The following is a 12,720-nucleotide window of genomic DNA, read 5'->3' on the forward strand; positions in this document are numbered from 1 at the left end:
ACACTTATGAGCTTGATGCATTGAAGGCCACGTTGCATGAGACCTTCGACATGAAAGATTTGGGACCTGTAGGTCATATTCTTGGTATGCGCATCACACGTGACTGGAGTAGGAAATTCCTTTGGCTTTCACAGAAGGAGTATGTTACAAAAGTGTTGAAGCATTTCAATATGGATGGGGGGAAGGCAATAAGTACTCCATTGCCTCCATATGTGAAACTAAGCCATAGACAGATAGTCCCAAATCAAATGAGGAGAGGGCCATGATGGCCAAGGTTCCGTATGCATCAGCGGTTGGGAATCTTATGTATCCTATGATGGCTGCTAGACCAGACATTGCATTTGCAGTGGGAGTTGTTAGCCGGTATATGGCTAATCCAAGACAGAGGCATTGGGAGGCAATTAAGTGTACCAAGAAGGTGTGTATCTGCTTTGGTAGAGGAGAGATGTGTGTATTTGGGTACACAGATTCCGACTACGTAGGGCATGTGGATAGCAGGAGATCCACTTTTGGTTATGTGCAGGTGGTGCAGTGTCGTGGATGTCTTGTGCACAGAAGTGCATTGCTTTGTCTACCACAAAGGCCGAGTATGCTGCAGCCACAGAGGGTTGCAAGGAGGCTATATGGCTTGATCGACTAGTGAGAGATTTGGGGATTCATACAAGTGTACTGACATTGCATAGTGATTCCATGAGTGCTATTCAGCTAGCACAAAATCTGTCTTTCATGCAAAGACAAAACACATTGAGGTCAGGTACCATTTTATCAGGGAGGTACTTGAGGACAAGCGCATAGAGCTTGCCAAGGTTCATATAGATGATAACCCATAGATATGCTAACAAAGAGTCTACCTAGTCAACGGTTTGAGTATTGTTGTGTATGGTTAGTATGCTCATTGGTTGTTCTTCCTTAAAGGCACATTAGCCTTTAAGTGGGAGGTTGTGGGGGTTAAAGGCCACTGTACCTTAACCCCGGTTATGTACAATACTCAAACACATATATATATGGATGAAATAGAAGATTACGGTCTTTTACACCCACCAAAACTTGTGTCTCAAGCTCCCTCTCACCCTCTCAGCTTCCCTTGTGTCCTCAAAAAGATGGCTTAACTCGAGTTGAGGTGACCTGTATTAGCTATGGATTAACGTCTTTCTCAATATTTGAAATAGCCTCCGTCCTATAAGTCACCTATTGCAACCCTCACACCAACCACCCTGATAGTAGCAATTGAGAAAAAGAGGAAGAAATAGGCAAATATGATGACAAGTAAAATAAGAAATTCAAAGTGGAGAAACCATCAAGTCTTGACTTGGTCAATCGGTCGAGAAAGAATGGGATATTGGTAGCAATGAGATGGATGTAATGAACAAATTTGGAAAACTTCCAAGACCTCTGATGGACTCCATTGTATAATCAAGGTCTCATCATCAAACAAATCGACTCTATATTCCTATGTTGCAAACATTCCAACCCATAGGGTGCACATTCTAGTTAGAGAGGAAGTGGCCACAATGTCGCTATATAAGCTGGTAAACGTCACTATATAGCGACATTGCTAAAGGGTCTCTATATAGTGATGCTTAACAAAAACTTTAAAAAAACATTAGTGGGACTAACCAGTAATGTTTTTTTTTAAGTAATTACAAAAGAATGTTTACAAGCACACAAGCAAGATACTATCAAACCTTGTTTGTTACAAAATTTCCCTTGTGAAAGGGGTGATACAAAATTAGTCAAACAAGCCGAGAGACAGAAGCATAAACATGCCAAAGGTATACAACATTGTTTGTTACAAAATTACCCTTTCGAAAAGGGTGATACAGAATTGCTCAAACGAGCCGACATACAAAAGCATATACATGCTAAAGTATATACAAGCTACTACCAATACTACTACTACTACTACTGCTCATCCGAATCATCATGGTTGTCCTCATCATCATCATGGTAATGTTGGCCTAATCCCTAGCCCTCATGAGCTACGCCTGATCCCTGGCCCTCATCGAAGCCGTGTAAGCCAAATCCCTCATCATCACTGCTCACCTCCGCTGATGGGACGTTTGAGCTTGCACCCTAAGAGTGAAACCATATTAATTGGAAATTAGATTGGAGCTTAAACAATTTAAAAGTGAGATTACAAGTAGGAGTAAACTTATACCATGTGACCAACCACCTCAACACAATCAACTGTCGCTCCCATGGCCTCCATCTCAATAAACCACGGCTTCGCTTCTATGCGGAATGCGCTTTGTTTTTCTGTGGGAAGGCGACCCATCGCAGCTTTCTGTGGGCCCAATTTACGAGAGTTAGATAAAGTGCATGAAATATGTAATAAAACAAATACAACAATAAATTAAATGAGAAGAAAACTTACCACCCATGCCTTGAATTCCAACCGTCCGCCTACACCAAAGTGCGAAGTACCTACGGTGTCCAGCTGTCTCCTCTCAACTCTCCTTTGACTCTCAAACTTTTCTGGATGGTCCCTGTACTCCTCCTTTAAAAACTTCCAACTGGTCAACTTTGTCTACCCAGCTGGGCTTAGCCTTCCCCTTTGCGATAGAAGTACGCAAGGTTGACCTACGATGCTGAGACGATGCTTCAAGACAGAACACATGTGTTCTCACATATAATCGTCATTGAACTCCCAATATGGGGGGTTAGGGTATTGTCTTTTCAATTCATCGATGACTGCCTTCTTCTTTCTGTCATCTTGGTACCGCCAATCAGTAGCTATGCTGCTCTTGAAGTGGTGGCTCATCAACTGCCTTATGGTGGCCAGCACTTATGAGCACTTTTTATTTCTATTATCTCTCCAGCCCTAGTGACTTCATAGTACAGGTCCTCAAGTGGGAAAGAGTAGTCATGGGAGTGGCAGAGCTAGAGTGAGGGGTGCTACTACGAGTGCTTACAGAGCGAGCAGTAGCAGAGGGAGTGGGAGAGGGCAAGGGACTTGACTGGTAGTGGGTCTCATGACCAAGTCGAGACCTATAGGGATGTGAGTGTGCTGACTCGTCTACATCTCCCGAGTCAGCACACCACCTTCAACCCTTCGTACTCTTCCTTCCCTTACAATGGGTACACCCAGGTGATGACCCCTCGGTTGAAGGGGCTAGAGGGGACGGCTGTCGAGTAGGTCCAACCGTTGGTGTATGAGAGGGAAGAGCTGAGATCCTCTACGATAGCAGAGAGAAGAATCTCGCTATTGCCTTTGCATCGCTCATCTGTGCGACAAACTTGTCGAGACTCCTGCTCAAGCCATGTGCTACTAGCAAAGGAGTTCCCCAAGGGGTAGTCACAGTGCTAGGCCCGAGGCAGCTAGCACCTACAAAAGAGAGGAAACATACCATTTTTCAAATAACTAGTTAGAGGAAGGAGGAGTTTGGAGAAGCAACTTTCCAAAGAGATTGGATTGAGGGGACAAGCATAAGCCTACAAATAAGGAGAAAGCACGAAAGGAAGGGAAAGAGGAGGAAGAGAAATAGCAAAAAGAGAAGAGGTGAGCCTTCTTTCTTTCTCCAAATCTCATTTTTTCATCATTAACCTCTGAAAACCAAGCATGAAAATTAGCACATAGGCTTAGCAATGCAAGGAGAAACACGCTTCAACACTTAAAAAACAAAATCTCACAAAAAATAAACCTACATTGCTTAAAGAGACACATCTTCTTGAAAAACTTCCTCTCACACAAGTAGAGAGGAAGAAGGGTGGGGAGGGAGAACAAGTGTTGGGAGAGGGGCTGGGTAGGGCTGAGGAGTAAGGGGAAGAGAGACAAGGAAAGTGAGGTCACCGAATATAAGGTTGGAGGAGAGATTTTTGCTTTTCTCGCAATATAGTTGTGAAAGACGGCATCGTGCAAGGTTTCAGGTTTTATCCCCAGGCATTGCTATATAGTGATGTTGGTCAGTTGCTATATAGCAATGCTATATATCCTAAAAGTGTCGCTATATAGCAATAGTTCAGGGAACTTAATCTAAGGAGAGAAGAAAGGAGCTCATGGGTGGCTACTTTTTGGATCTTAATGGATTTCCTTGCATCTTGTGTTGTGATTTTGGAGGTGTGCAGATGGAAGGGTGAGTGGAAGCTCATCAGATGACTCGGGGGGGTCACTATGTAAAAACTCTCTATATCACGTGCGTTCAAGGCTTATTTGTAAAATCCCTTATCTGTAGATTTTTCATTAATAAAATGTACCCTTTTTCTATACAAATCTGTAATTTTTTCCTGGAATGATTTTAAATAATCCCTTATGTAAGTTAAATTTTGTAAATTTTAGAAATTAAAAATATCCTTCTGTTGAACTCACGTGATAGGGTTACATAAGATGAGTGACCCCCCTGAGTCAGATGATGTGCCAATGCTCGGGAGCACAAAGTGGCTTAAGGAGAGGTTGTATTGTCATTGCACTCATTGCAAGCGAGAAGTACGACATCAATGCCGTATTGTCATGTGCCACTTGCAGATGTATAGGGAGGAGCTCGAACCAATACCCACCAGTGGTGGTGCACATGATGATGGATCGATAAGTCAATGATATTTGAGTTTTTTATTAATGTTCCATACGTACACGACATGGAACCTTGAGACAAGATCTTATATTTACACAAAACCTTGAGACAAGATGAGGAGCATGGGGAGGGTGCACATATACCTTCACACTTTGAGCAGGAGTACAGTATCCCGAATGTGCTAGATGATGACGAGGGTATGGTGGACATAATGGATTCTATTTTTAGGGGCACAACATTACATGTACATGTGATGTCCGAGTCTTAGGCCAAATATGCGAGAATTGCAATCAACACAATTGTACGAGGGTGCTAGGATGTTAAAACTATGGGCTTGTCTCTCAATCTTGAATCTACAAGCAAAGTATGGGTGGTCGGATACAAGTGTCTCGGCCTTAATGAGGTAGCTCTCACATTAATTTCTCATTATTTGGATATTGTTTGTTTTGAGAATCATCATAGTTTCTCATTATTCAACGCCTATATATGTTTGAATTATGATAGGTTGCTCCAGAAGATGTTGCCTGCACCAAATACCATGCCTGTATCAAGAGATGAAGTGAAGAAGATGCTAACAACGGTGGGTATGGACTATGATACCATCCATGCTTGCCGTAATGAATGTATTCTCTTTCGTCGTGAGCATGGAGATTTGGCTAGTTGTCCGGAGTGTGGGGAACAATGATATAGAGAGGACTTGTAGGGTGAGTAGATCTTGGTAAAGGTATTGAGACCATAAGGTGTTGGGGTCTTTGATATTTCCAGAGCTCCTAGATATACCAATGACATCTCGGTCAGCGGAATCTTGGTGTGGACCATGCATGACTACCGAGCATATGGAGAGTGCGCAAGTACGTGGTTGTGCCTTTACATGTATAATATATGATTATGCTTTTATGACTCTCTTTCGCATGCATATCTTATACTAACACATTCATGCATGCATGCAGGACTTGTTACAACTGGGTACCATGCTTGTCCTGTTTGTGGATCGGTTTGAAACCTCTTGCATGATACTCCAAACTTATGAGGAAAAATGTTTATGAAGATCATGCTCGATACCTTCAACTAGACCATCTCGCGCGTGGAGGCCAGCTTGATCCACCACCACCATATTTGAAGGCAAGTGACTAGATTCAGACTTAGATGGTGAATGGAGAGGAGCCTCCTCATGGTATGAAGAGGCTATCCATCTTTCACGAGCTTCCTTATTGGGGTCAGTTACAAATCAATCATCTCTTGAATCCCATGCATTGCGTGCTATGAATAGGATGCCTCATTTCTGGTCCTAAGTGCGTGCTTGTAAAGTTGTCCTCCCGAAAGTAACAGTGAATTATGGTCATATGGACGACATTTTTGTGTGGAATGCATCGGAGTGTCATATGATTGTGGAGTCATGGCTAACTTCACACAAGATAGCTGAACAAGTGCTTTAGATACCAATCTTCTCTCCTCACAGTTGGATTATTGTGGGACCATATGCAAAATCTATGAAATTGATTTCAGAAGATTTAGTATTTTCATTCTTGATGTAAAATGGTTTAAAACTATTTACAACCGTCCCCATGCAACAATGAGGAAAGACAGTAGTGGTCTCTTTTAAATAGACTCCAAACTTTGGACCGATGAAAGTGATACTTTTGTTCTTCCTACGCATTGTGAGCAGCTGCATACTAATGACTTAATTAATCGAAGCTTTCATTTTTAAAGATCCATTGGTACATATACTTTAGAGCATAATTTCAAATAATTGATGGCATTTGGCACCCATCTTCAATATCGGTGGTTTTTCATCCGAATCGTTCTAGTCCAAGATGGTGATACGTGATCCAAGTTGGACCACGAAGTAAGCAAATTTTTGAAGATAGAGATGTGGATATGGAGATGCCACTACCAATGCCAGATCCAATCGATCCAGATGGATCTAGCTAAGAAGATGAAGATCACTGTATGAGCCAAGAGGAAGATGCACATAATGACATCATATGGGAGGAAGATGGAGATCACGATATTGAGGAAGAAGATGATGATCATCAAGAATCACCTGACTTTATTGAAGAAAATGATCAAGTCTTAGGTGAACATACAATGCCAGAGTACGATGATGATATACGAGATCAACTCAATATAGACTTGGAGATAGACTTGTTTGGTACACTAGACTTGGCTTAGGATGAAGCCGTTGATGCAAATGCTCTTCATTGATTTTTTTCATCTCAAACTTGGACATGAATATATGAGCTTCAAACTTGATGTACATGCTCTTGTACTTTTATTCTTTCAAAGGATCAAACATGTATGAAAAGAAAAAAAAATTGTCATTGGGAAAAACTATCTTTAAAGGTCGGTATGGGGAAAAACAATCTCTTAAAACGTCGCTATAGGAAAGTTTCTTAGAGTCGCTATATAATTACCTTCTACAAGTTTGGCAAGTGTCGCTATATAGAGACCTTCATACAATGTCCCTATATAGCGACACTTTTTTAAACCTGCTTTGCTTACCGACGATTAGCACCGCGCACATGCTAAACATCGGTGCTTAACTGTCGGAATAAGGCTTGTGTGTAGTAGTGTGAGCATGATTGATGAAAACGTCTGGAGATGGCTTGTTCAAATTGTTTGCATCGGTTATTTTGACTGGATGGATCACTATATTCCGATTTCAGGTAATAAAGTTATGGTTATTTCTTTTTGCTGCTTGCTATCAATAAACTGGTAGAAGAGTGTTTGGACAGGAAGATGAACACCCATTACCAGAGAGGAGTTGATCTAAGACATGAGGATGGAAAATTTTCATACTTTTATAGAATCAACAGTATTTGAAGCAAAAGAAAAAGCAATGAAAAATTAGAATAAATGATAAGAAGCTTTCTAATAGGGTGTCACCTTCTTGTTTTCAGTCTCCACCAGTTGATCACACCATCTTGCACTCAGTATTTGTGTTCCCTTGGATTTAACACACTGGCATATCATGCTTTCATGTTCCCATAGGGAGGCAATAAGAGGCTCAATCACATAAAGCAGACTTCTTTAGCTCCACAAAAACTTTGATGAAGAGAAGACCTAGCGCCCATCGGTCATATCCATAAAAATCAAGAGCACAGGATCATTGTTAATGCAAGCATAGTCAATCTTTAGGGATGATGATCTTATCTAATCGATGCCAAGTAGAGTCTCAATCTTGTCATTAAGGGTAAGACAACCCAATTTACATGCTTTTGCAATGATAATTATATACATTCAACAGACCAAAAAGTTGGGAAAATCATTTGGACAAAAGGTTATCTACCATATGAAAGCAATTTTTGCTTGGCAATGAATCCCATGACTTGGGCAGCATTATGAAGGGGCATCGAGGTTGCAGCAGAGATTCATGATAGGGGTAGAAGGGGACTTGGAGAGAGTGTGGAAGGGGGTATGAGAGAAAATTTCTTGAATGCGGTGAAGTGTTTCTCTGCCCTTAAGGCCTTTAGATAGCTAGACTTACTGCCCTCCCACTCTTTCCCCCTTCATTTCTTGTGTTAGTTGTGTGACTCTGGGTGCCTATCGCTGCTAAGAGCACACAATCCACAAGCTGGATTTTGTCGGTAGCCCAACCTAGCGTAGGCAGTCATCTACATCATCGTCTAGCCATGACGTGCGATTAGATGGTTGCCATGTAGAATTTCTTGGTCATCCGAGCCAAGATCTTGTGTCAGGTCTGCGACTTTGGGTGCCTATCATTGCTAAGAGCACACAATCCACCAGCTAGAATTGTTGGTAGCCCATAGGCAATCATCTACATCAACTATAATTTCTTGGTCATCGGAGCCAAGATCATGATAATTCAATACGATGAGGGGGGAGGCACATACACCCAATTTTGCTAGTAGCCCAATCTAGCGTAGGCAATCATATACATCATCAACTAGCCATGATGTGTGATTAGATGGTTGGCATGGGAGAATTTCTCAGTCATCGGAGCCAAGATCATAATAATTCAATGGGATGAGGGAGGAGGAGCGGTTGCACATACACCCAGCTTTGGTGGTAGCCCAGCCTAGCATAGGTGGTCATATACATCATCGTCTAGCCATGACGTGCGATTAGATGGTTGCCATGGGAGAATTTCTCAATCATCGAAGCCAAGATCATAATAATTCAATGGTATTAGGGGGGAGAAGCGGTGGCACATACACCCAGCTTTGCTGGTAGCCCAACCTACTGGAGGCGGTCATATAGATCATTGTCTAGCCATGATGTGCGATTAGATGGTTGCCATCGGAGAATTTCTCGATCATCAAAAAATGCTAATCTGGGCGACCTATGAACCAGATGGCCCCTCATGCAAAGTCATTGTTATCACAGTCAACTGAAGAAAGGAAAGATCAAAATAGGACATTATATTGGCATTGAGTCGGTTCATGAGGCTATAATAACAACAATAGTTCTCATTCTAAACTATTATTATTACAGCCTGATACACCGACTGAATTCAAATTTAAGCTTGTGAACTTGATGGTCCCCCATGCAAAGTCATTGTTATTATAGTCTGATTCCGGCTCAATGCTAATCTGAGTCTGTGAATTAAATGGTCCCTTATGCATGGTCATTGTCACTAAAACAAGCTCGGTGGCTATTTGGGATTTATATTTTCCCTTGTTTGGGATTTATTGAAACAAACGTGGTGGTTGTTTGGGATTTAGTAAAGATTATATTTTGTGGGGGTTGCAGTTACAGTTAATCCTAAACCAACAAAAAAGCATTTCGTTGCCAGTGCCGACCTCCTCTAGCCTTAACTATCATACAACTAACCTACCATATTCATCAATGTAATGTGTGGGGAATCTATCGGTACACGGTACCATCACCAATAGCACACCAAACTCCCCCAATGGTGCTTGGCAGGATTCAAGACAAAGAAGATGAAGAAGAGCCTACAGAACCACAACGGCAATGGCCATTCCCGAAGTGGGCAAAGCAACTTTTGGACGGCAGAGATCCTCCAGCCATTGAGGAGGAACCATCCGAACACCACCGGTCCAAGAGATTAGAGGAGCAAAGAAGGGCGTAGGAACACCTTCTCAACTATGCTTTGATGACAGAAGTGATCCGTGCTGATGAACCCAAGTGTCATGAAGAGGCACAGGGCGATGATAGGTGGATGGAGCTGGCTATGAAGAATAATACTTGGGACCTTGTGGATTGACCACCAAAATGCAAGGTAATCGGAACCAAGTGGGTGTACAAGACCAAGTACAAGTCCGATGGCACGTTGGATAAGTACAAGGCTTGGCTCATGGCAAAAGGATTTGCACAGGTACATGGTTTTGATTATCAAGATACTTTTGCTCCCACAGCTCGACTTACCACAATTCGCAATGTTTTGGCTTTAGCTGCCCAGGGAAGTTGGCCTGTGTTTCAAATGTATGTGAAATCCGCCTTTCTGAATGGAGATCTCAAGAAGGAGGTATAGTGGAACAACCACAAGGTTTTGAGATCCTCAATTCAGAAGGTAAAGTCTGCAAACTGAAGAAGGCACTTTACGGGCTGAAACAGGCCCCACGAGCATGGTACCAGTGAATTGATGCCTACTTTTTGCAAAACGGGTTCAGGAGGAGCCCATTTGATGCAAATTTGTATATCTTCAGAGAAGGAGGCAGGTGTATGATCGTGGTCCTTTACGTGGACGACCTTGTCATAATAGGGAACCATGAAGAGAAGATCTCACAGACGAAGCATTTGCTAGGAAGAGAGTTTGAAATGACAGACCTCAGACTGATGCATTTCTAATTGGGGATTGAAGTTTGGCAGGAGCCAAAACCGATCTTCATTTCACAGCTGAAGTATGCTGGAGAGATACTGAAGGCATTTGGCATGGCTGAGTGCAAGACAGTTGGTACCACTATGGAGGTTGACGCGAAGCTCTCAAACAAGGATTCATCACCACTAGTGGATGAAGCGAAGTACAGAAAGCTTGTGGGCAGCTTGATTTACCTGTGCAACACACGGTCTGACATCAGTTTTGCAACTGGTGTACTAAGCAGGTTTGCCAATAGGCCTCGGGAGAACCATTGGAGGGCAGGGATGTGGGTGCTGAAATACATCAAAGACACACTTGATTATGGCATCACCTATACCAAGGGAAACATCTTGACTAGATTCTGTGACTCAAATTGGGCAGGAGACGTGGATAGTAGGAGATCAGTGACAGGGTATTGTTTCTCACTTGGATCTGGAGTTGTGTCATGGGTCAGCAAGAAGCAACCCACAATTGCTCTTTCTTCTACCGAGGCCGAGTACAAATTTGCATGCTTTGCTTCTTGCGAGGCAATGTGGTTGAGGAGGATTTTGGGGGACATGGGTGCAGTGCAGAACAAGCCTATGCAGTTATCATGTGACAATCAGAGTTGCATGGTGATTACAAAGAACCTGGTGTTCCACGCTCGCACAAAACACATTGAGATTTAATATCACTTTGTACGCGAGCTCATCATGGATGGAGAGGTCGACTTGGTGTACTGTCTAACTACAGAGAATGCTACGGACATCTTCACGAAGGCTCTTGGAAGAGACTTGTTGGAGAGGCATCTTCATCGACTTGGCATTGGGCCAAAAAAGTAAGCTCACTTGCAGGTGGAAATTGAGGGGGGGTGTTAGATATCAATGCTCCACTCCAACTACGTGAGAACTAGCTAACTCTACTTGTAAGCCCCCCATATGAGGATAAGGCATTTGAGTAGCTCGGTTATCCGATAGGTCGTGGTTTGGACACCAAATAGGGGCCATGTGTGGCCTGATGGCTGGACGGCTTCAGATAGAGTTGGCACACTGCCAACTAGGCTACATGCAAGTGCGGGAAGGCATCCCTTAACTGACCGCACCGAGGGTAGACGGAGCATTTCTCGAGGCAGCCCACTCTCGGGTTGCGGGGCCTGTTTGGAGCCTTAGATGATCCCCGATGGCTCTGGGCCGAATGGAGACCGTAGGATAGTTGCTCTGTTTTGCGCACCGGTTCTCTCGTATGGTCGGTGGCGTATTTGGAGACCGACCCCCATTCGACCGTTTTGGGCAGACTGGGTCGATCACCCAATTGAGCCTAACCGACTACGACTGGTGGCTATATAAGAGCAAGCCCATCTCGGGGGGGTCACTCATAATACGTAACCCTATCACGTGAGTTCAACAGAAGGATATTTTCTATTTCTAAAATTTACAGAAATAAATATACATAAGGGACTATTTAAAATAGTTTTGGAGAAAATTTTACAGATTTGTATAGAAAAGGGGTACATTTTAGTAATGAAAAATTTACAGATAAGGGATTTTAGAAATAGGCCTTGAACACACATGATATAGAGGGTTTATACATAGTGACCCCCCCGAGAAGCCCATGAAGCCCATTTCATCACTGGCTACCGAAACCCTGATTTCCTTAGCATCCAGCCTGCGTCTTCTACTGTTTCCAGCATGCCATCGAAGCTTCTTTCACATGAGCGCACGATTGGGAGGTAGCACCATCTATTGTATCAGTTCTACAGTAATCAAATTTTTGATTCTCCATACTATCTTGTTTTCTCTCTTGCGTACAAGATCCTGTTATCTGTTGAGCACAGACGTTGTATTATTTTCTTACACCAATATCATTTTCAAATAGAACAAAAGCATTCCAAAGTCTTTTGGGTATGCCATAGATTTGCAGTAGGTGGATCAGTGTACAGAGTTTGGATCGGTGTATAGAGTTTTGGGCTAGATTTCATAATGGGCTCTTAGCTGTGTCTGCACTACACTTAAATAGGGAGAGAGTTCATTGAGCCTGACCTTCTCATTCTTCAGTCTCATGTTAGTTGTCTAATCTAAATCTTTCGTCTCACATTAGTTGTCTAATCAAAATCTTTCGTGGTACAATAGTTCACTAATCAAAATCTTTGTCTCACATTAGTGGTCTAATCGAAATCTTTCATCTCACATTATGTGTCAAATAGAAATCTTTTGTCTCATTAATATCACCGCACTGGCATGGATCAAAGGACACCATCTAGTCACTTAGTTGAGAAAAAATTGCCCAATTAAACTCTAGAGAAGATTATTAATTCAATAGATTACACACAGATTACATAGATTACAATCTCAAAGACTCCTTTACTTCAGATTACAACTGAAGGACTCCTTGTTGAGCTCCCTGATTGCAGGCTCGGCCCTCCTTGCTCCTTTCCGAAATGGGGCTGGTTCC

This window comes from Dipteris shenzhenensis, chromosome 5, assembly GCF_047967505.1.
Source record: "Dipteris shenzhenensis isolate YYH24624 ecotype China chromosome 5, Dip_SZ_1.0, whole genome shotgun sequence".
NCBI lineage: Eukaryota > Viridiplantae > Streptophyta > Polypodiopsida > Gleicheniales > Dipteridaceae > Dipteris > Dipteris shenzhenensis.